Source organism: Rhinatrema bivittatum, chromosome 5 (genome assembly GCF_901001135.1).
Source record: "Rhinatrema bivittatum chromosome 5, aRhiBiv1.1, whole genome shotgun sequence".
Classification (NCBI taxonomy): Eukaryota; Metazoa; Chordata; class Amphibia; order Gymnophiona; family Rhinatrematidae; genus Rhinatrema; species Rhinatrema bivittatum.
The window spans coordinates 313,763,555-313,785,321 of NC_042619.1; the positions used below are offsets into that span (position 1 = coordinate 313,763,555).

General features: G+C 46.4%; 1 long non-coding RNA gene across 1 annotated transcript; it reads right to left on the bottom strand.

Annotated features, from left to right (window-relative positions):
- Positions 1-6,645: 6,645 nt before the first annotated feature.
- Positions 6,646-15,119, bottom strand: LOC115092914. Its single transcript, XR_003857111.1, has 2 exons — positions 13,896-15,119; positions 6,646-7,113 (listed from the first exon to the last, which is right to left on the bottom strand). It is a non-coding gene; the product is annotated as an uncharacterized LOC115092914 (long non-coding RNA).
- Between the last annotated feature and the right edge of the window lie 6,648 nt (positions 15,120-21,767).

Genomic DNA, 21,767 nt, shown 5'->3' on the forward strand with positions numbered 1-21,767 from the left:
TCCCGTTTGTACGCACTAAGTTGTAGGCATTGAGGTAGATCTTCAAAAAATACGCGCGCGCGTACTTTTGTTAATGCCACCGGCGCGAACAAAAGTACACCAGATTTTATAAGATACGCACGTAGCCGCGCGTATCTTATAAAATTCGGGTTTGGCGTGCGTAAGGCTGCGCAAAATCGGCAGCCTGCATGCGCCGAGCCGCGCAGCCTGCCTCCGTTCCCTCCGAGGCCGCTCTGAAATCAGAGCAGCCTCGGAGGGAACTTTCCTTCCGCGTCCTCCCACCTTCCCCTCCCTTCCCCTATCTACCCCATCCCCCACCTACCTTTGTTGGGCAAGTTACGCCTGCTTGAAGCAGGCGTAACTTGCACGCGCTGCCCCAGCATCCCCCGGCACAGGCCGCAGTGCCGGGGGACTCGGGACTGCCCTCCCGGCCTGCCCCTGAACCATCGCCAGGGGCTACCGGTGCCATTGGTCAGCTCCTGTCACATGGTAGGAGCACAAGATGGCGCGGGCCATCCAGTGCTCCTACTATGTGACAGAGTCCGGCCAATGGCACGGATACCCTGTCACATGGTAAGGGCAAAGGGCCATCGGCGCCATTTTGATTAGTGGCAGCCGACGGCCCGGGAGCGGGAGATCACTCCAGGGACCCCCACTGGACCAACATTACCTGTAAAAAGTTTTTTGGGAGGTCGGGAGGGTGGGGGAAGCTAAGGTATTGGTTTTAAAGGGTCGGGGTGGGTTTTTTGTTTATTGGCTCGAGCGCAGCCGATAAACTAAACCACGATTGGGCCCGATGAAAAAAAAACCACATGTGAATCGGAACCAGAATCCGAACCGATTCCGGTTCCGATTCACATCTCTAGTGGCCACCACTTAGCCGAATAACTATTTACCCAGCTGTATCTGGCTAAGTAGTAGGCAGGACAGGGACATTCCATAGAGTAGCTACTTATCTGTCTAACTTACTGCATTATTCTTCAAAATGCATTATGGCGTTAACTCACGCATTAAGATGTTTTCGCATACATAAAACACATTAACACATGCGATAAGCACCATAACGCATGGCGCGATGCAAATTTTTAAAAGGGGAGGGATTGGGGAGGAGTCAGGGGTGGGGTTTCTGCAAAAGTGGGCTGGCTTCACAAACTGCAAAGCCATAACCACACTTTTTCAATAGCTTTAAATGTGCAATATCATGCATAATGCCCATAACACAATTTGCAAAATTTTCACAACTTCCATTTTGGGCATTTTTAGGCTAGGGAGGGAGAAAGGGAGAGGGAGAGAGAGGGGGAGAGAGAGAGAGCACCTCTGGGGGTGGCACCATAGTAAACAACTATTTATGCTACTATAGGAGGCCCACCTAGTAATGCGAGGTGAGATTTAGGTAGAAGTGTAGGGATTTAGAGGCCTCTTTTACATGCAGAGAGACAAATGAACAGAACAGCACTCTTGTGAAGATTTGATGTCCTTTGGAGTGAAGAAACTCACACAACGATAAGAACTGTACAATGTTCTCTCAACCTAGCTTGATGTTACCCAGGTGAGAGTCCATCAAGCTAGGTTGAGAGAACATTGTACAAATCTCATCGTTGTGTGAGTTTCCTCACTCCGAAAGACATCAAATCTTCACAAGAGAGCACTATTCTGTTTGTATGACTCACTCTGCATGTAAAAGCGCCCCTAACCCCTACACTACTACCTAAACCTCACCTCGAGTTACTAGGTGGGCCTCCTATAGTAGCATAAATAGCTAACTACTACAATGGTCTTGTAGATGCTCTCTCTCCCCATCTTGCTCTCTCTTTCTCCCCTTCTCCTGAAATGAGCACCTTTCTCACTCCCAAGGACACAAGAGTTTCTGTTCATACTCTGCATGTAAAAGGAGCTCTCCTATAGAGATATAACTAACTTTCTAGATAGTCTCTTCTCTGGATATGAAAAATAGGGTTTATCATTTAGTAACTAATAAACACAGGCATTATTAAGACTTTTTGATGAATCTAGGGGTTAGCTGGATAAGTGATGATTCTTAAACTTATCTGGATAAGTTAGACTTGCTGTTGAGCACATCTAAATTTAGCCAAATAAACATATGTCTAGTTATCTGGGAGGGACAGATCCTTTATCTGGCACCCAGGGGCACATAGGAAAAGAGATGCTGGACCCTATCTACTCTCAATTCCTCTCAATATCTCGGTCTCTCCACGAATAGCATTAACGTATAAGTTTCAGGGGTCCCTGTGAGAGGGGGAGACGAGGACAATAGTTTCAAGGCCCCTTTGCATTCAACTCTGTGCCAGCCCTTTTTTCCTCTTCTGTATGCAGCATGATAATGATAACAGTCTTTTGTATCCAAAGATCACACAGAGAAGCAATGTGGTTTCCAACATCTTTATTTATACTTGATTAGATGATTGAAGAATATTTACAGCACTCAGTTCAATATTAAATAAAGTCAACAAATAATAGGACCTCACTCTGCTAGCAAAGTCTCTCAATTCCTCTGGAAGCACACTTCTTAATATTTTAGCTCCTCTCCCTTTACAGTACGGTGTTTGCAGTTAGTGCGGCTCTCTCCTCCACTTCCCAGCCTTTGCACAATCTCTTCCCACTGTGGAGTGGAGTGGAGTGGAGTTCCAGTGGGAACACTGAGAGGAGAGGATCACCTTGCTGGTGGTTGAAAGGAATCAGTAAGTTTTTGCTTGGGACATTGTCTTTTTTAAAAGTATTGGGGCAAAGTTAACTATTTGGGAATATTATTTAGTGTGTTTGTGTGTTTGTGCCTTTAATAGTCAGAAAGGCAGTGAATATACAAGTTAGACTGTATTTTTAAATAGTCAGTCAATAAGGTAGCAGTAGGTAGTGTGTTTATTTTTAAAAGTCTGCAGAACTGAGTGTTCTCCAGACTTTTAAAGAACTGTTTGTATTTAATACTAACTGAGTGCTTGTATTGAAAAAAAACAAAAAACCACAAAAAAAAAACCCCCCAAAAAACCCCCAAAAGTAGCCAGAAGCTAAAAATAAGCTAGGAGCAGTGTATACCTAAGTAAAAAAGTTGAATAGTTCAGCTCAGTTACTCCCCTTGGAAAGGTGTTGAGGTAGTGTGATTGGGTTTGAATAGGGACCAACATTTGTTAATCAAGAGAGCAGTGAGTCACTCAGGCTGACTAAATGAAGTTAGACTGTTTGTATTTTCCAACCCACCCACCCCTAGCTCATCCCTTAATTTATAGGCAGGTGCCACTTTCACAAAAAAAAAAAAAAAAAATCAACAAAAACTTTGAGAATTTGATCAGACTCCCGGTAGGCCACTACCAGACACATAGTGAATTCACTAATACATTTAAAGGACGTTAGACACATTCCTACTCCCATAGCAACCTAAAACTTAACTAGTAACTGATCAAAATTGAAGGCAGCAGTCCAGCAGCAAGAGGGGGGCTTCCCAGTCTTTTGCATCGAGTGTCACATGTATGATTTTTTACCCACCGGTGAGAAGTTGTACATGTGCATGCGATGCAAAGAGCTCCTGGCTCTCAGAGAACGAGTCCGATCTCTGGAGGCTAGAGTGGCAGACCTGGAGGAGCTGAGGCAGACAGAGAGGTATATAGATGAGACCTTCAGGGACATAGTAGTCAAGTCCCAACTTCAGACTGGCAGCCCTGGTGTTGCCTTGGAGGAAGAAGGTCTCATGATGGGAGAGCACCAACCAGGTGCAGCAGGAAAGGATCCTGTAGCAAGGACCTGCTCTCCAGGTGATGCATTGTCCTTTCGCACTGAGGATATCTCCCCAAGGCCTACTGCCCAGGAGGGAAGGGTTAGGTCGGCCGTCATAGTTGGTGATTCGATTATTAGGAATGTAGGGGACAAGCTGCTAATCAGCACCTTCCTCTGAGTGTGGGTGCTGATTAGCAGCTGGCCCCGATTGAGTTGCCCTTCTCAGTAGGCTGCTGAGCTCCCAAGTCTCTGCACATAAGAACATAAGAACATAAGAAAATGCCATACTGGATCAGACCAAGGGTCCATCAAGCCCAGCCCACATACTACTCGATTGCTGCGGATGCCAAATCCAGAGGGGGAAAATTGTAGGTAAGGTTGCTTTACTGCAGCGTTGGAAGGGGTCATCAGTTTTTATTCTGGGATACTTCACTATACTGTCTGATAACTGCTCACCAGGGTTTGATATGAAGGGGGACCATCGCTGTCTAACTTGTGTAGTCAGCTTCTCACCAACCTCTCGGAGGTGCAATGCACTGGCTTTGTAGCTGTCACAGAAAGGGCTAGTTCTTTACCCGTAATTACCTGTTGGGAGGTGCAACAGCACGCACACGTGGCATATATTGGTTAATGGCTGCATGCCCAGCGCTTTCATAGGCAATTACGCCCAACTTCACCATGGCTCAAGCACGTCCTGTTCTCCTCAGGAAGCCGAACTTCCTGCCAGCTGAGGATGACATGCTGGTGGAGCATGTTATGCGGCACCGGGATCTGCTGTATTGTCCACAGTCTCATACGGTGGGTGCATACAGGAAGGAGCAGATCTGGAGGCGGATCAGGCATGCTGTGAATTCCGTGTCCCATCACAATCGCAGTATTGCGGAACTAATGCATAAGTGGAGGGACATGAGGAGACTGGTGAAGCGCAAGCAGGCCAGGCGACTTGCAGAGGGAGAAAGGAGCCACATCACTTTCTCAGCCTCTGAGCAGCTGATACTGGGAACCATCTCGGAGGTAGCTGTGGGTGGCGTTGGCCAGCTGGACACCATGCGCCGTGTAGGGCAGCAAGGTAAGCAGAACAACACCTTGGTCAATCCCCCTGTTATCCTATCCATGTACCTACTCACAGTATAGCAGCATATGTCTTCATATACCTAGAACTACTGATTACTGTTAACCTGTATAGCCAACACTGTGGCCATTTCTGGTACAGCAATCAGTATCCAGGATTGCAGCCAGGGCTGCTGTACTGATGTATGTACCAAGACAGCACAGAGCAATGCACAGCTCCACTTTTGGGAGTACTGTAGCAGGACAGTGTGCACTGTTGTGGTTGGTGTGTATGTTGATGCAGTATATATGTGGTCATACAGCAGGCAGTATAGTGTACACAGACTGTCTTATAATATTAGTGCATGTTAGTTCTTATGGGCAATGTAGACTGAGTATCAGCTGGTGCACATGGGTCACAAGGCACACAATGCTGGCTTTTAACAATAGTCATCAATGGGAGGGTGCATTTCTCTGGGAATTGATGTGAGGCATATGATCAATGTCACCTGCTCAGTATTTCAGGTTCAACCTTGCAAAGGGGGCCTCTCACTCTTCCCCCCCCCCCCCCCCCGTCCCCATTTTCTAACTTCAGCCCCTTCCTACCCTTCCCCAATTTTTTCCCTTTCAACTTCCTGTACCAGACATACCAACTTCACAGGTTACATAGCATATTGCACAGGTCATGTGCCCATGGATTGCATAAACAGTGGGGCTTGATTAGGTAGAGGGTTAAAGTGCAATTCGTACGACAGGGCTCTCTGTTCTAGGTCTGGCTGGAAAGGTACCACATTCCATGCAGCACACTGACAACCCTCTGGTGTCCAGAAGTGGTTGTAGGGCAGGTGCTACATGGTGTGGTTGCCAGCCACACTATGCCACACATGATACCCCAGGGGCGTCATGACAAGTCCTATGTGACTACCACTGGAGTATTAGTAAGGCCTGCAACATATGGAGCGAAGTACCTACACCCCTATTGTCAGTGTGCTAATTCCCATATGCTTTTAAATTTAGGGGAGCCAGATGATGAGCAACCCGGACCTGCATCTAGACGACCCCAATGGCTGTACCGGCGTGTGAGGGTGGTCCGTGACTCACCGGAAGAGGAGTAGGGGGAAGCCCGTGAGCACATGGAGCAGCCTGAGGAGGAGGAGGAGGAGCAGCAGTGGCAGGGAGAGGAGCCGGAGGACCCACTCGCTGAAATGGAACCTGATCGGCAGCAGGACAGCAGTGCGACCAGCCTGAGCCCCAGACCGACCTGTATACCAGGCAGGCAGAGAGACTCTTACAGCAGGGCGCCGGCCTCTTGGACGCCATCTCTGGCCTGTCTGAAGTGGTGCAGCGGGAAGGCAGTGCCCTCCGTCTTACTGTCAGGGAGGGGTATGAGCAGCTTGAGGGGCACCTCCAAGACCTTTGCCGGGCTACTGAGCAGCAGACGGAGGTTTGGAGGGAGCTGCTGCAGCGCATGCCTCCCGTGCAGCCGCAGCCACCAGTGGCTCCATGGCCTTTCATGCCTTACCCTCCACCTTATGGGCCTCCATACCCATGGATGCCACCTGCCCGTGCAGAGGGGCCTGGTGTGGTACCTCCATCTGTGCCACCAGCGCCTCAGCCTCTTGCAGGCTATGCGTGGATGGCACCCCCACCCCCGCCTGCACCTCCTCTTCCACCACCAGCAGCAGAAGAGCTGTTGCCCCTGGCTATTCCTTCCTGTAGCCATGCCCCGGATGTGCCCCAGGCACCTCTGCCCTCTGAGGGTAGTGTAAGCAGTGGGAGGAGTCCCCTGCGCCGGAGTACCCGGGTGGGGCAGTCTAGGCTTTCTGAGACTCGTAGGAGAGGACGGGCAAGGAAGTGAACTGTGACAAGTTTTCAGTTGTTCCTTATTACTTTTATTTCATTATCACATTTGTCACACTTGTAAATAAATGCACATTTATCACCTACGAAAATGGCTTTCTATTAGACTGTTCCTTTCTCGTATCACCCGCCTTTGGCTCAGGCGATGTATTTCCTCCAATTCCTCCATGGACAGCTGTATGTCCTCATCATCCTCATTCAGTTCAGGGCCATCCTCTGGTACAGGGATGTGTCTGTTAAGTGCCAGATTATGTAGAATTCAGCAGCCTTGGAAAATCTCACACACCTTAGAGGGGGAGTACAAGAGGCACCCACCGGATCTGTCCAGACAGCGGAAGCGTGATTTCAGGATGCCAAATGTTCTCTTGATGACAGCCCTGGTCCTACGGTGTGCCCTGTTGTAGCGAGTCTCTGCTGCAGTGTTGGGGCAGGCCATGGGAATCATGAACCAAGCTTTGAAGGGATAGCCTCTGTCACCTGTAGCAAAAGAGAAAACCAGAAGGTTAGATAATGTCTGTGCATCACTGGGGTACAGCTCACAGGACTTACAAACTACACTAGTACAATCACTAGATATAGGGTGCCTACTGTGGCACCCTATATCTAGTGATTGTACTAAGATAGGTGGGTGCTGTTGTTGGTTGCTCTACTACCTAGGAGCCAGCCCCCAGTGATGTCTGTAATGAGTCACTACTTCCTCCTCCGACAGATCGAGAAATTGGGTGCGAGTCCTGTACACTCCACCGAGTGTACAGGACTCGCACCCAATTTCTCGATCTGTACCGCCTCCGTCTCAGCTGCCTTCTCCTCCTCCTCCTCTCTCTTTCCCTTCTGAGCCTTAGGTATTGCAGCAGCCATATTGCTGCTGTGAACATGTGTAGACAGGGAAATGAGCAATGAATGGCTGTCTTTAGACACTCCTGAGGCTCTCTCTCCTACGGTCATATGCACATTAACGTTGTCTATGGAAAACGGTTCCACTGTCCCAGTTTACAGCGTTTACTCCCCCACGCCCTCTCCTTTCCACCTTCTGGCCTTCTGCCGGATGTCTGGAACTGTAGCGATATCAGACAGCAGCCGCAGAGCCTTCACTCATACCTTGCGCACAAAAAAAGCAGTAGTAAATATACGCGAGTGAAATCGGATACGCGCGCCGGTGGAGTTATGCGTGTCCCTCATAAAATACGTTTTACGTGCATATGTTCGGTCTCCGCCCAGACACGCCCCTGACACGCCCCAACACGCCCCTTTTGTATTTGCGTAATGTTGCTCGCGCAGGTCCACTTACACGCATAAATACCGCTATACAAAATTCGGGTTGTGAGCGCCACTCCCGTTTACGTGCATACGTGCCCGTTTTTGCGCGCGTACAGCTTTGAAAATCTACCCGCATGGAAATTGGTGAATCCCTGGGCCGATGGCAGATGACAGCACCCCCAGAAGGATACCCTGAGAGGGACCACCAGCTAAGCTGGAGTATGGAGACAAACACACAGGTCTATCCAGTAAAGTGCGGCCGTGTATACCCCGCTCCTAACCCGCGTTCTACTCACTTTCCGGCCGCGTTGGCCCTTCCTGCGATCCCCAATCCCCTTTAACCTACTCCTACCGCGTCCTAAAATCCCAGGGCAACCCCTTCCGCATGCGGCATGTATATTGCATGTAAACGAGCGAATTAGCTATTCCCTACCATCCAGTAATGCGCTCCCCGACTATCGCTATTTTACCCTGCCGTTTTGCCGCGCGTTTAACCTGCTAACTTACCGCCTACCCTTACCCCTGCGTTAGAGGCAGGGGTAAGGGTAGGCGGCAAACTTTCCCCCAGCCCCCACTCTCCTGCCCTGGCCGCGTCCAAGGGTGCTGGTCTCCGGGGCAGCCCCAGTCCTCTCCCCTCCTCCCGAAGGAAAAAAAAAACAAGTGAAAAAGAAAGTAGCAAGAGAGCGAGGGGATTGCCAGTCCCCCCTCCCCTCCTCCCGAAGCAAGGCGCGAAAGCAGCCTTGCTCCGGGAGGAGGGGAGGGGGGACTGGCAGTGTAAAGCGACGAAGCGACTTACTTTTTTTTGCAGCCCCCCTCCGGAGACGGATCGCGGCTCCCCTGCCTCCCAGAGAAGATGGACGCCTGCACGGATGAAAGCGGCCCCTGTTCGTGCAATTGGGCCGCTCAAAGCGTGACGTCATGACGTTTGGCATCACGGCATGTAACGTCACGTCTTGAGCGGCCCAATTGCACGAACAGGGGCCGCTTTCGCCCATGCAGGCGTCCATCTTCGCGGGCAGCTGCGGTCGTCCTCGCCGATGTCCGGAGGGGGGCTGCAAAAAGTAAGTTGCTTCGTCGTTTTACACTGCCAGTCCCCCCTCCCCTCCTCCCGGAGCAAGGCTGCTTTTCGCGCCCTGCTTCGGGAGGAGGGGAGGGGGGACTGGCAATCCAGAGCGTAGGATTGCCCGTCCACTCTCCCCTCGCTCTTGCTACTTTTTTTTTTCGCTTTACACTGCCAGTCCCGTCTCCCCTCCTCCCGGAGCAAGGCTGCTTTCTGGCCTTGCTTCAGGAGGAGGGGAGGGGGGACTGCCAATCCCGAGCATAGAATTGCCCGTCCTCTCTCCCCTCACTCTCCTACTTTTTTTTTTTTTCGTTTTTTCCGCTTTGGTTGCTTGCTTCGGGAGGAGGGGAGAAGGCTGACAATCCCGAGCGTCCACTTCCTGGTACCTGTCATTTCAAATGTCATTTGAAATGACATTTGAAATGACAGATATCAGCGTGGCTGTGAAGCGTTAGGCCCGCGCACCCAGGTTACTGTATAGGCTCTATATAGAGCTCTATACAGTAAAATGGGTTGCGCGGGCCTAACGCTTCACGGACACTTCTTAGACGCAGCTTGCATTTGCAAGCTATTTACATACAGGATCGAGCGGTAGGTGAGCTGCACTGTCCGTGCGGCAACCGCGGGTGCGCCGGGCACTAACGCAGCTCTTCCTACCGCTCGGTACTGGATTGACCTGACAGATAGTTCTTTATTAGACAGGAAGTAGAACCACCAGAGGTAGCAGTAGTGAGATGATGTGCCTGGCAGGGCTGAAGTCCCTCAGATACTGGAATTGTGGTCTCTGGGTTGCTGAGCTATAGAGAGAGACTATAGGTAGTGAGTAGACAGAGTATGCAGGATATATAACCAGTAGCAGATGACACACTCACAATTGTAGATATTAGTAATGGCTTCTATGCAACAGAGAGTCTTCAGTATATTCAGGAACAGGAGCCATAGGCAAGTACTGGTTCCTATATGCAGTCTGAAATAAGAACTTACAATATCTGTGTATGAGAAGAGAGTCTTTGGAGGGTTTTAGGAACATAGACCCTCGTGGAGTGAGTACCGGTTCCTATCTGCAATCTGTAATAGTAATGTACCAGATATTAGAGATGTGAATCGGAACCGGAATCTGATCGGTTCCGGTTCCAATCCAAATCTTAAAATTTTTATCGCCCAGCCTGATTTGAGTTTTGATTATTGGCTGCGCCCGATCCGATAATCAAAAAACCCTCCCCCCACCCTCCCGAACCCACAAAAAAGGTTTTAAAATTACCTGGTGGTCCAGTGTGAGCGCGGGGAGTGATCTCCCGCTTTCGGGCCATCGGCTGCGTTAATAAAAATGGTGCCGATGGCCTTTTGCCCTTACCATGTGACAGGGCAAAGGTAGCGCCGGCGCCATTTTGAATACTGGCAATACGGCCTGAGTGCAGGAGATCGCTCCCGGACCCCCGCTGGACCCCTAGGGACTTTTGGCCAGCTTGGGGGGGCCTCCTGACCCCCACAAGACTTGCCAAAAGTCCAGTGGGGGTCTGGGAGCGACCTCCTGCACTCGGGCCGTATTGCCAGTATTCAAAATGGCGCTGGCGCTACCTTTGCCCTCACTATGTCAAAGGGGCCGACGGTCAGCCCCTGTGACATAGTGAGGGCAAAGGCTAGCGGCTGCCAGTACTGAAAATGGCACCAGCACTAGCCTTTGCCCTCACTATGTCACAGGGGCTGACCGTCGGCCCCTATGACATAGTGAGGGCAAAGGTAGCATGGGCGCCATTTTGAATACTGGCAATACGGCCCGATTGCAGGAGGTCGCTCCCGGACACCAGCTGGACTTTTGGCAAGGAGGCCCCCCCAAGCTTGCCAAAACTCCCTGGGGGTCCAGCGCCGGCCATCCAGTGCTCCTACCATGTGACAGGGGCCAGCCAATGGCATGGATACCCTGTCACATGGTAAGGGGAAAGGGCCATCGGCACCATTTTTATTAGTGGCAACCGATGGCCCGAGAGCAGGAGATCGCTCCCCGTGCCCCCGCTGGACCACCAGGTAATTTTAAAAGGTTTTGGGGGGTCGGGAGGGTGGGGGAGTCTAAGGGGGTTATTTTAAAGGGTCGGGTGGGTTTTTGTTTTTATCGGGCCATCGGCACCATTTATATTAGTGGCAGCCAAAATGGCGCCGATGGCCCGAGAGCGGGAGATCATGCCGGGACCCCCCCACTGGACCACCAGGTAATTTAAAACATTTTGGGGGGGGTTCGGGAGGGTGGGGGATTTGTTTTAAAGGGTCGGGGTGGGTTTAGGGTTTGTTTTGGTGTGCCGGTTTTCCCGCCCTCCCCCCTCCCCCGATTTACGATTTTTCACGATAAATCGGGGGAATTTCTATTGTATCGCAACTCTAACGATTTTTGACGATTTAAAAAATATCTGACAATTTTTTTAAATTGTCAAAAAACGATTCGCATCCCTACCAGATATAGGTATGCGATAGCTTCTGAGATAGAAGAGAGTTTTGAAGGGTTTTAGGAACATGGGCCCTCGTGGAGTGAGTACCGGTTCCTATCTGCAATATGAAATAGTAATATACCAGATATAGGTATGCAATACTTCTGAGATAGAAGAGAGTTTTGAAGGGTTTTAGGAACATGGGCCCTCGTGGAGTGAGTACCGGTTCCTATCTGCAATCTGCAATAATAACTCACGATCTCCGTACCTGCGATAACGTCTTAGACAGAAGGGAGTCTTCGGAGATTAGGAACATAGGCCCTTGTGGAGCGAGTACCAGTTCCTACCTGTAACAGAACTCACAGTATTCATGTCTGCGATTGCTTCTGAGCATTCAGGGACGTAGGCCCTAGAGGAGCGAGTACCGGATCCCGTTTTAACAATCTGAAATCAAGAAGAGAGAGTGGGGCCCTTGAGGAGCGGGTACCCCTTGGTAAGTTTGTTGAGGCAGAGCAGCAGAGAAAGAATTCCCCTTGCTAACTCGATTCATAGTTGCAAGCAAAGACCTTTTAAGTTGGAAGTGGATGACGTACCTACGGGGGGATGCCCCCGAGGTTCGCGCCCTTGCCGGTACAAACTCTGGAGCGCGTGCACGCCCTTACATCATCATCAGGAACATGGCGGATCCACAGCATCAGGCCAGCCCGGTGATTCCATGGAGAAGCCGCGAGGAGAAGCCGCGGCAGCATCTGTCTGTCAGACCTGAAGGGAGTCGTCACAAAGATAGAGAGGGTGGGGTGAGGGCGAGAACAGGCACGAATGCAACAGACATTGAGTATGCTGTAGATGACATCTTGGATGTTCGTAAGAGAGGCAAGACGTGGGAATACCTCATCTCCTGGGAGGATTATGGACCAGAAGAAAACTCATGGGAGCCTCTGGCCAACATCATGGATAAAGATACGGTACGTCAATTGCATCTCGCATACCCCCGAAAACCCAGCCCACCAGGAAAAGGCCCTGGAGGGGGCCCTTTGAAGGGGGGTACTGTTGCGTCCGTCGGTCACAGGCGGCTGCGACCACTCTGCCTCACCTCTCTTCTTTCATTCTCCTCCTCCCTTGGAATGATGTCTGCCTCCACTGCTGGTTGCTGAAACCCTCGGCGTCTCCGAGATGGCATGGGTGTCCCCATTCGCCATGCTTCTTCCTGAGGCCTCCTAGGGCATGCGCGCGCACGCTGCCTACGCTTTTGAATGTGTTATGGCTGGAACCTCAGGGGCGTCCCCACCACATGACGTCAGTACCTCCGGTTATTTAATCCTCAGCTCCGCTCCAATACAACGAGTAGGCACGGACTTCAGTTTTGCTACTCTGACCGCTTCTAACCTGCCCACTTGGATTCCTCACTACCCTCTGGGGTATCTCGCTCCTTCAGAAGCTCTGGGTACCCACTCCTCGGGGGCCTCTTGCTTCTACCTGCCCTTCGGGGTTCAACTGCCTAACCTTAAGGACACCCGCTCCTCAGGGGTCCTGTCTGCTTTCTGTCAGGAACCCTTGGCGCTCCTAGGTACTCGCTCCTCGAGGGCCTATTCTACCCAGGGTATCCTACTCCTCGGACCACGGGTCCTTCTCTACATGCTTCTACCAAAGGAAGCTAGCAGCACTGCAATGTTGTGAGTATCTCTACGCTCCAGCTCTTCCTATTCCACCCTTCAGGTTCATGGCCTATCCCACGCTGCGGAACACTACCGGATCTTTGCTACATCTGAGTGAAACCATCTACTACAGAGACTGTCTGAGCTTACTGTGATATCACTAGACTACAGTACTGCCTGTTCCCTGGGCAAGATTCAACCTTATCTCCAGCAGTATAATAAAGCTTTCTTTCCTCAGAGTCTGCTTACTAAGAGTCTAGCCAATCGTTGTGGTTCCCCACGGGGCCCCTCCCCATGGGAGGAGTCATTGCCACCTCAACCGAGTCCACAAATATGCCACAAACCCAACACAGCCCCTACGCTGCTGCTGTGTTTCTGAATCCTTCTGGAAGGGGTGTCCATGGGAAAAAATGTTATTCAGGTCATTTCATTCAGTTTGTTCCTTTCTTTGACACAATGTAAAATTTCATTTCCATTCACTTTACTTTATACACATAAGTACAATTTTAAGCACATAAAAAAAGTCAAACACATGTAGCCACTGCCCGACTCCTGACTGGGCACTGGGGCTCATTTGGAGGCTCAAGTATCAGAGCAGTACCCATGCTTCCCAAATTCTTCTTGCACAGGGAGGGGGTGGAGTCAATTTTTCAAGTCTCTTATGGTTTTCTCTCTTCTGGGACTCTTCTGCACATAAGTCAAGTCAAAGTCACAAAACACCACACCGAAGTTGTTGTCTAAAAATAAAATCTTTACCGGTTATTGATGGCAGGAAAACATAATCCGTAGCAGTACACTAAGAGTTAGTGCAGCAAACAATCCAGAAAAATGAAGTTCAATAGCAAGAAAAATAACTCTGTCTCTCACCTTAACACAGGCTGCAAGCTATCTGGGGCAGAAACCCTCCTCTCTGGAATTTCTCCTGCTACCTGTTCTTTGGGTGCAGCTCTATTCTCCTTCACTTCTCAAACCCAGAGGAGCCTCTGGCTGATTCCTTTTGTCAGTCAGTCAGTGACTCCTTAGGACCTTCCTCTTTTGGACAGTTTTCCATCTGAACTCCCACAAGGGACCTGGCTGGCCCAAATCTATGGAATTCCATGCCCCCAGACTTACGCACCGAAACCTCTACACCCAAATTAAAAAAAAAAACTAAAAACTTGGCTGTTCCTACAGGCATACCCGTCACACATTAACCACCGTCCTGATGACTCCCTGAGCTGTGTATAGTACTTTTTCCTCTGAATAAGCTTGTACAATCTGCTGCTACTTCCCCACCGTGCAAATACTTTGTTAAGCTGCTTATTCTACCCCCATTCTCCCCCCTCTGCTAACACCCCTTTTTGAAACATAGTTTTGCTACCCTAATGTTTTGTCATAAATCCTGTGATTTTCCTTTTCCTATTTTTGCTACCCTAATGTTTTGTCATAAATCCTGTAATTTTCATTTGCCTACCCAGCTCTCTATTCAGTTAATCAATTATATGCCATTGAACCTTGTAAATTGTTACTCTGTGTTTTTATTAGTTTGTTAGTTCCTGTATACATAGTTATTGCTCCCTGTAAAGGCATTGCGGAAAAGTTTTAAGTTACTTGTAAACCGATACGATGTGCAAACGGTTGTCGGTATATAAAAAGTTCTAAATAAATAAATAACTAAAGGGACTGTCCTCTCTTTTCCAAAGCTCTGAAGCACTCTCTTTTAGACAGATGAGGAGTAGACTACTCTTCACTTCCTCTCTGGAATCTCTCTAAGATACCCAAGGGGCATCTTCCCACCCCTAGAAACCTGGGTACCCTGACCTTAAGCTCCAGCTGCTCTCCTTTGACATCTCCCCTTGGAGGGAGAGACCCATCCCAGCACCTCTCTGTTGAGAGAGGCACTCCAGCCAACACATTTCTGCGGGAAAGGAACCCCATGACTCCCTCTTTACTCACATGGGCCCAGGAGTGTTATTAAACCCATGACACTTCTCACTGGGGAGTTCCAAACCTCCCTAAATTCTCCCACTCTACTATGACATCACTCATGGGCAGGGTCTGGGTTCCCCTTATGCACGCATAGCAAATGAAACAAATCAAACAATTGCGCATCCCTACCTTCTGTTAGGGTGTATCAGCAGTAAATGTCTTACAGGCACTCCGTACCAGACCATACCAGCTTTCTTGCAGCACTGGCTGTGAGTCACAATTTGAACCTTGCTCGATGAGTCAGGAGCAGAATGGTGAATGGGTTGCAGACTGACTTGTCATCAGAAATTGTTGCCAGCTTACTGTAGCTGGCAGATAATGTTTAAACCTCATCTTGCCCGCCTTTCACCTGGAAACCTTGAACTGGTACATGCTAAACATCTGAGCTAAGGCCAATTGGGAAAATGCGAGTTAGGCCAGGAATTCGGATTTCAGTTTAGGCTCAAACAAAGCAAGGTCCATGCCACCAATTCATTCTGATCTGAGCAGTATGCAAGCCATAGTCAAACCCTAGTGAATTCCTCTCTAAAAATTAGCATCCACACTGCTCCGACACCATCGTTGTAATATTATTTACTGCTGCAAGTGTTCTGTAGGGACCAGTGAGTAGAGTTGTTATTTATTCTTATCTAAAGCATACAGAGGAATGTTTTTGACAATTCCTAAACTATCTCAGTGATTCCCTTGCAACAGAGATGGTTAATTATAATGTGGCTATACCCTAAATAGCGCTGTCACATACACACTGTAATAAACACTGTTAAGGCAAAAGTGTAATCAGTGATTTATAAAGTCTTTAGTGTACTTTCAGAAAAGTAGATTGCTGGTATTGTTAGCTGTCGCTAAGAATATTCAGATGAAATTCAGCCTTGAACTTAAACACTGTTTTAAGTTGGAAAATGGTGTGATTACTGCTCAGCACACAAGCTTTGGCATGGTATTCTAAGAACTGTATATTTTACCACACATAGACCTAGAGGGTTTTTTTTTCTGAGTACTGCTTGAGCAACATGGACAGTTTCTCCCAAAAATTTCAGGAAAACCAGTTAGGCATCTCATTCTCCTCTTACCGCCTCCATTTAATTCTAGAGGCCCAGGGCAAGCTCTACTATGATGCTATAACAGATGATAGTAGATGGTCAGGAGAAGCTGTGGTAAGACTGATAAAAATGCAGGAGGCACCTTTCTGACTTCTCTCACTGACTTATGCCAACAGTCTAGGTTTCTTCTATTGTTCTATGCCAGTAACACCGAAAGGGTGAATGAGCACATGGGAATGGAAGTAGAACTCCATCGGGTGCATGTTACTGTGGCTTTAAAAAAAAGGGCGGCAAAGGCCCAATTCATGTAACCGTATCAGGATACACAGGGGACCTTTTAAAGTTCCAAATGGACCATTGTGCTTGGAGAGTTCATAGCTTTACATAGAAAATGTGTGCTATTCGTTTTAAACACAGAATGGAACCAGGCAGATTGTAGCCTGGTTTGCTTCCATAGGAAATCCACAGATTCTGCTGAGATCTGCAGTGGATTTGCTGTGGATTTTGCCATGAAATGTCCCATTTATTTTTTTAAAAAAAAGGCTGTCACGGTAATTTGAGGTTTGCCAATTTTGTGAGAATTCATCGACTTATTTTCACAAAGTTCACACATTTCTATGTAAAAGTGTTATTGCAACTGTTATTGCAACCAAGGTTAAACTGAACAGATATTGAGATATAATGGCATAAAAATACTGGACCTATCAAATTAGTCTATATTTGCAAGACACAATGAGGGCCATATTCAGACACAGTCCGGTTAACGAAATTAGTTGGATAAATGTATCCAGCTAACTTTGGAGGTATATTCAATAGTGAAAACGCCAGCTACCTAGAGCCACCTAATTTTAGGACAGTTCTTTGGCCTGAACAGATTTAGCCAGCTAACTCTGAATACTGGTTAACTCAACTCCTCCCAGTTTTCCCCTCAAAATGCCCCTAACTTAGGGCTGGATTTTCTAACGTCGCAAAGGTTTGTGAATCGCGCAGTAACAGGGTGGCAGGCCTGTGAAAGCCGGCAGCGATTGCACCACTGCGGTGTTATTGCTGCCGGCTTTCGCACCCAATAGCGCCACCGTGAAAGCTGGTGCTATTGGGCGCGCTACTGGCAGCAATAAGGGGTCTTACCTTTTTGCCGCCAGCGAAGTTTCCGCAGCATCCGCCCCAACTCCTCCTCTTCCAGTCTCGACGGCGCCCCAACTCCGCCCCTATATAGCTATCACGTGCGAAAAGTCGCTTTTCGCTTGCAATAGGGATAGAAAATGACCCCTTAGCTGGCTAAATTTTAGCCTCCTACCTTATTAGGTGGAGGCTAGAATTTAGCCAGATATATGCCCAAAAATTGATTTAGCTGGCTGACTTCTGAGTTAGTCCAAGAAAGCAAACCGGTAACCGATCCAAGGTGGCTGTCAGCAATGAACACAAGTGGATGGATCGGTGTAAAACAGGATTTTATTGAAGCTTGCCCGACTCTGGCCGAGTTTCGCTCAAAGAGCTGCCTCAGGGGCTTAAAAGCCACTTGAATTGGCTTAAAACATCTCAAAATTATCACGTAGCAAAGTCAGAGAAGAATTAAACAGCAGGTTTTTTTTTAAAAAGTATTCAGATCAAGTACTTTTAAAAGCAAAGGCTTTAAAAGTATGGGTATTGCATTCCCACTCGCCGCTCAGCATAGGTTAACGCAACCTGCTGTGTAATTCTTCTCTGAATTTGCTACGCGATAATTTTGAGATGTTTTAAGCCAATTCAAGTGGCTTTTAAGCCCCTGAGGCAGCTCTTTGAGCGAAACTCGGCCAGAGTCGAGCAAGCTTCAATAAAATCCTGTTTTACACCGATCCATCCACTTGTGTTCATTGCTGACTTCTGAGTTAGCCGGCTAAATGCTTTTCAATATTGGCCTCATTGTTTTAAAAATAATTATTCAATCCCTCCAAGAGCATATACTGTCTTGTCAAACCAGTTGTCAAACCAGTTGCTGGTGTATTGTCAATCTGAGAGTAATTCTGTATTCTTCCTGTCAGTGAAGGACAGGCAATGAAAAAAGAACCAACAAAACATTTAGGCAGCAACTTTCACTATCACATTTTCCCTTTAAAAATGTGCTAAATATACAGCTATTTTTGTGGCTGGGTTAGCTGAGGGAAACTACATGTTTATTGGAATATCCATGCAGAATTTTCTCCACAGACATGATAAATGATAATCTTGGAATTATAAAACAATTATTTTATATATGATTTATCTGAAGAGTTACCAGAACATAGCAGTGCTTATACCAGTTAAGCATTTAAAGTGTCCATTTGGTGATGAATGTAATTTAAACTTATTGCACACCTTTCTACAAATAAGTGCTCAAAGCATGTTGTAAACCAATAAATATATAAACCAAAATATATCCTAATAATATATCATAAATACAACAAAATAAATACAATAAATCAAATGTAAATTTGTAGAATTGGCATTTTCAGGTTATCTGTGAAAATGCTTTTGGAAATCAGGCCCATAGGGCTTAAAATTGGGTTTTACATGTTTAAATGCACTTTACCCATGTAAGTGGGCTTTTTAAAATTGCTCCACTACATGCCACTGAATTGTCCATAGGATTCACTTGAGTAAGTATCTAAGTACACTTTCCATGCGTAAATGGCTTTTGAAAATAGTTACAATAGTAAGTTACATTTACATATGTAACTCCTTTGAAAATTCACCTATTAGTGCGCAAGTGATCATGGTGCAGCTCACTCAGTTGCCTGAGTGTTTGTTTTGCTCGCTTTTGAAAAGAGAGCCTCATATCTTACTTAGGAGTCAAGTCTTTTTGGGCCTGATTTTAAAAATCATTTCCCCGAGTAAATGGCTTTTGAAAATTGCTACAATAGTAGATACATTTACGCTCGTAACTCCTTTTGAAAATGACCCTCTTTATGTTTTAGGTTTAATATCTCTTTCCAGTTCTTTGGAAGCGCATGGACAGAAAGCAACCTAGAAGATACCTATAAATATGGTGAATATTACTATAATACTGAGAGAAATAACTAGGTCTCATTTCACCTACATCTTTCCAAGTACTAGAAACATCTTCATGGTGTTGCTAGTTACGGATTTCTTGTTTTAATATGACCAGACTGCATGAGACTTTGTCTTTGTCTTCCATCATATTCTATGTTTCTATCTTAAAACTGATTTTTCTTCCACATTTTAGAAACTTGTGATTTCTTCATTTGGGTTGCACAGCTTCCTTCACAAACATATCTATGAGCAGACGATACCTCCAAAGTGTCAGAACTGAGTTACTGGCAAATGCATTTGTGCATTTATTTATAGTAGTTCACACTGCTGACTGAGATATCTTTTGAGACAGAAGTAAAACTGAGACTGGGTGAAAACAGAAATTGTAGTTGCACTGTCTGCTTTGCAGTGCTTCATTCAGTTGTCAAAAAACCACAGGGAAACTGCAACCATATTAGATGCTTGCAATATGGTAACCGATCTGGCATTTTTCTATCTCATTGCGCGTTAGGAAAAGACATTGAGTTCATTCAGTTTCATGCAAGTGTAGCCTGGACCACCTGCTGGGGTGTTTTGGGGTTTTTTTATTGTCCTCTCTTTTCTGATCCTTTCTCCTGACAAATCTGTGACCAGTACTATAATCTGCTGCTAGCCGAAGGTGGAATGAGAAACCTTTCCCAAGGCTATGCACATCAGTGCCAGCAAGGATGACCTCTCTGCCCTGACTCAAGACAGGAACCCTAACCCTGTGTTGCAGAGAAGTGGTGGGTTTCCAATGCTGTGCCACGGACATGGCATCTGTTTTATCCAGGTGTTAATGCATCCACTGTGTATGCTGCTAACTTTATATAAACAACATGTAAAAGACAAAAATTTAAATTAGTCCTATCTTATTTTCACCAGGCCAGGTCACCCTAAATATACACAAAATTTAAGGAAATCCACAAAATTTCATGATAAAAAAATAACCACAGCTATGATAAATTTGGATACTGTACCACGAAGTCTGCAGCCCTAAACATCCTGTGTTAGAGGGAATGCTATGCAATGTGACATTATATTTTATTGATCAGTTCCAGAGATCTTGGGTTTTCTTCAAAGATGTAGTTTATTTGTGTTAGTTACATCAAGGCATTTCCTTTATGACTCTTGAGTATGCAATTTGGAAAAAGCTGTTGGTGTAAAGATCCTTAAATACAAAATGCTAAAGCAGGAAACATTGTGCATGTCATCCTAGCCAGTTAGATGCCTGGCTAGCGTATATTGTAACTTCATCTTTTAGGTCTGAAATAAATCAGAACTATTCCTTCTGATCTCAAAGAAGTGAATTTCACTGAGAATGAGTCAGTAACCAAAAGGGACTGAATTAGCACAAGTTTTAAATCCTGGGGAATGGTAAAGTAACCTACTTTGGAATTAGTCATAAAACTCCTTGTTCAACAATGCAAATATTGGGACAATAACTTTTAAGGAGCTATTTAATATTGTCTCCAAGTTAACAAAAGATCCTAAACAAGCAGATAAATATTTAGACGAAAATCGCTGCAATGAATTGGCGTACTTCTTCAAAGAAAAAATTGAGAAGCTGCTCACTAATTTTGACAGCATCTCACAGCAGACCGTAATTCTGGATACTAAAGATTATAATAAATGGGAAAGTTTTGAAGAAACCCTGGAAATAGAAGTTGAGCCCCTACTTAAATCAATGAATCCCGCAAGTCATCCTCTTGATACTATAAGTATTTCTGATCTAAAATTGATCCTCACAAAATCCTCACAAAATTGATCCTCACAAAATTAATTAATATATGTTTGATGGAAGGAACGCTTCCCTCAAATCTAAAAGGGGCCATAGTGCGCCCCATCCTTAAAAAAAAGAATTCGGACCCGTCTATTTTGAACAATTATCGGCCGGTATCTAATCTTTCTTTTTTGGCCAAATTAATAGAAAAAACAGTTCTGAAGCAACTAAACTATCATCTTGAAAGCAATGATATTTTATATCCTACACAATTTGGATTTAGACGCCATTTTAGCACTGAGACCCTGTTGTTGTCCCTCTCAGACACTGTGTTAAGAGGAATGGATCATGGAAAGGCCTACTTGTTGATTTTATTAGATTTATCGGCAGCGTTCGATACGGTGAATCACCAAATTTTAATTACAAGACTAACTGAAATAGGAGTGTCAGGAACAGTTCTGAAATGGTTTGCATCTTTTTTGTCTAACCGTTTCTTTCAGGTACAGATACAGAATACATGCTCTAGTAAAATGAACTTAAGTACAGGTGTTCCACAGGGTTCTGCGCTATCACCCCCATTGTTCAATATCTATATGTTGCCAATTTGTCGGTTACTATCAGGTTTGGGTCTACAATATTTTTTGTATGCAGATGACATCCAAATTTTATTGCCAATAGAAAATTCGGTAGAGGAGACATGTAAACTTCTTTCAATATATCTGAAGGCAATTAAACAGGTCCTTGATCAGTTGAAACTTGTTCTCAACATGGCAAAAACGGAGATTATTATATTAGAGAGAAAGATCTCCCCCAGGGACATAAACCAGATAAAACTTCAGGATAATATCACCTTACAATTTTCAGAGACAGTTAGGGATCTAGGATTTATAATCGACCCAGAATTCTCGTTTAAAAAACATGTCCTTGCAAAAGTGAGAGAGGGTTATGCAAAATTATTGATGTTAAGAAGATTAAAGCCAT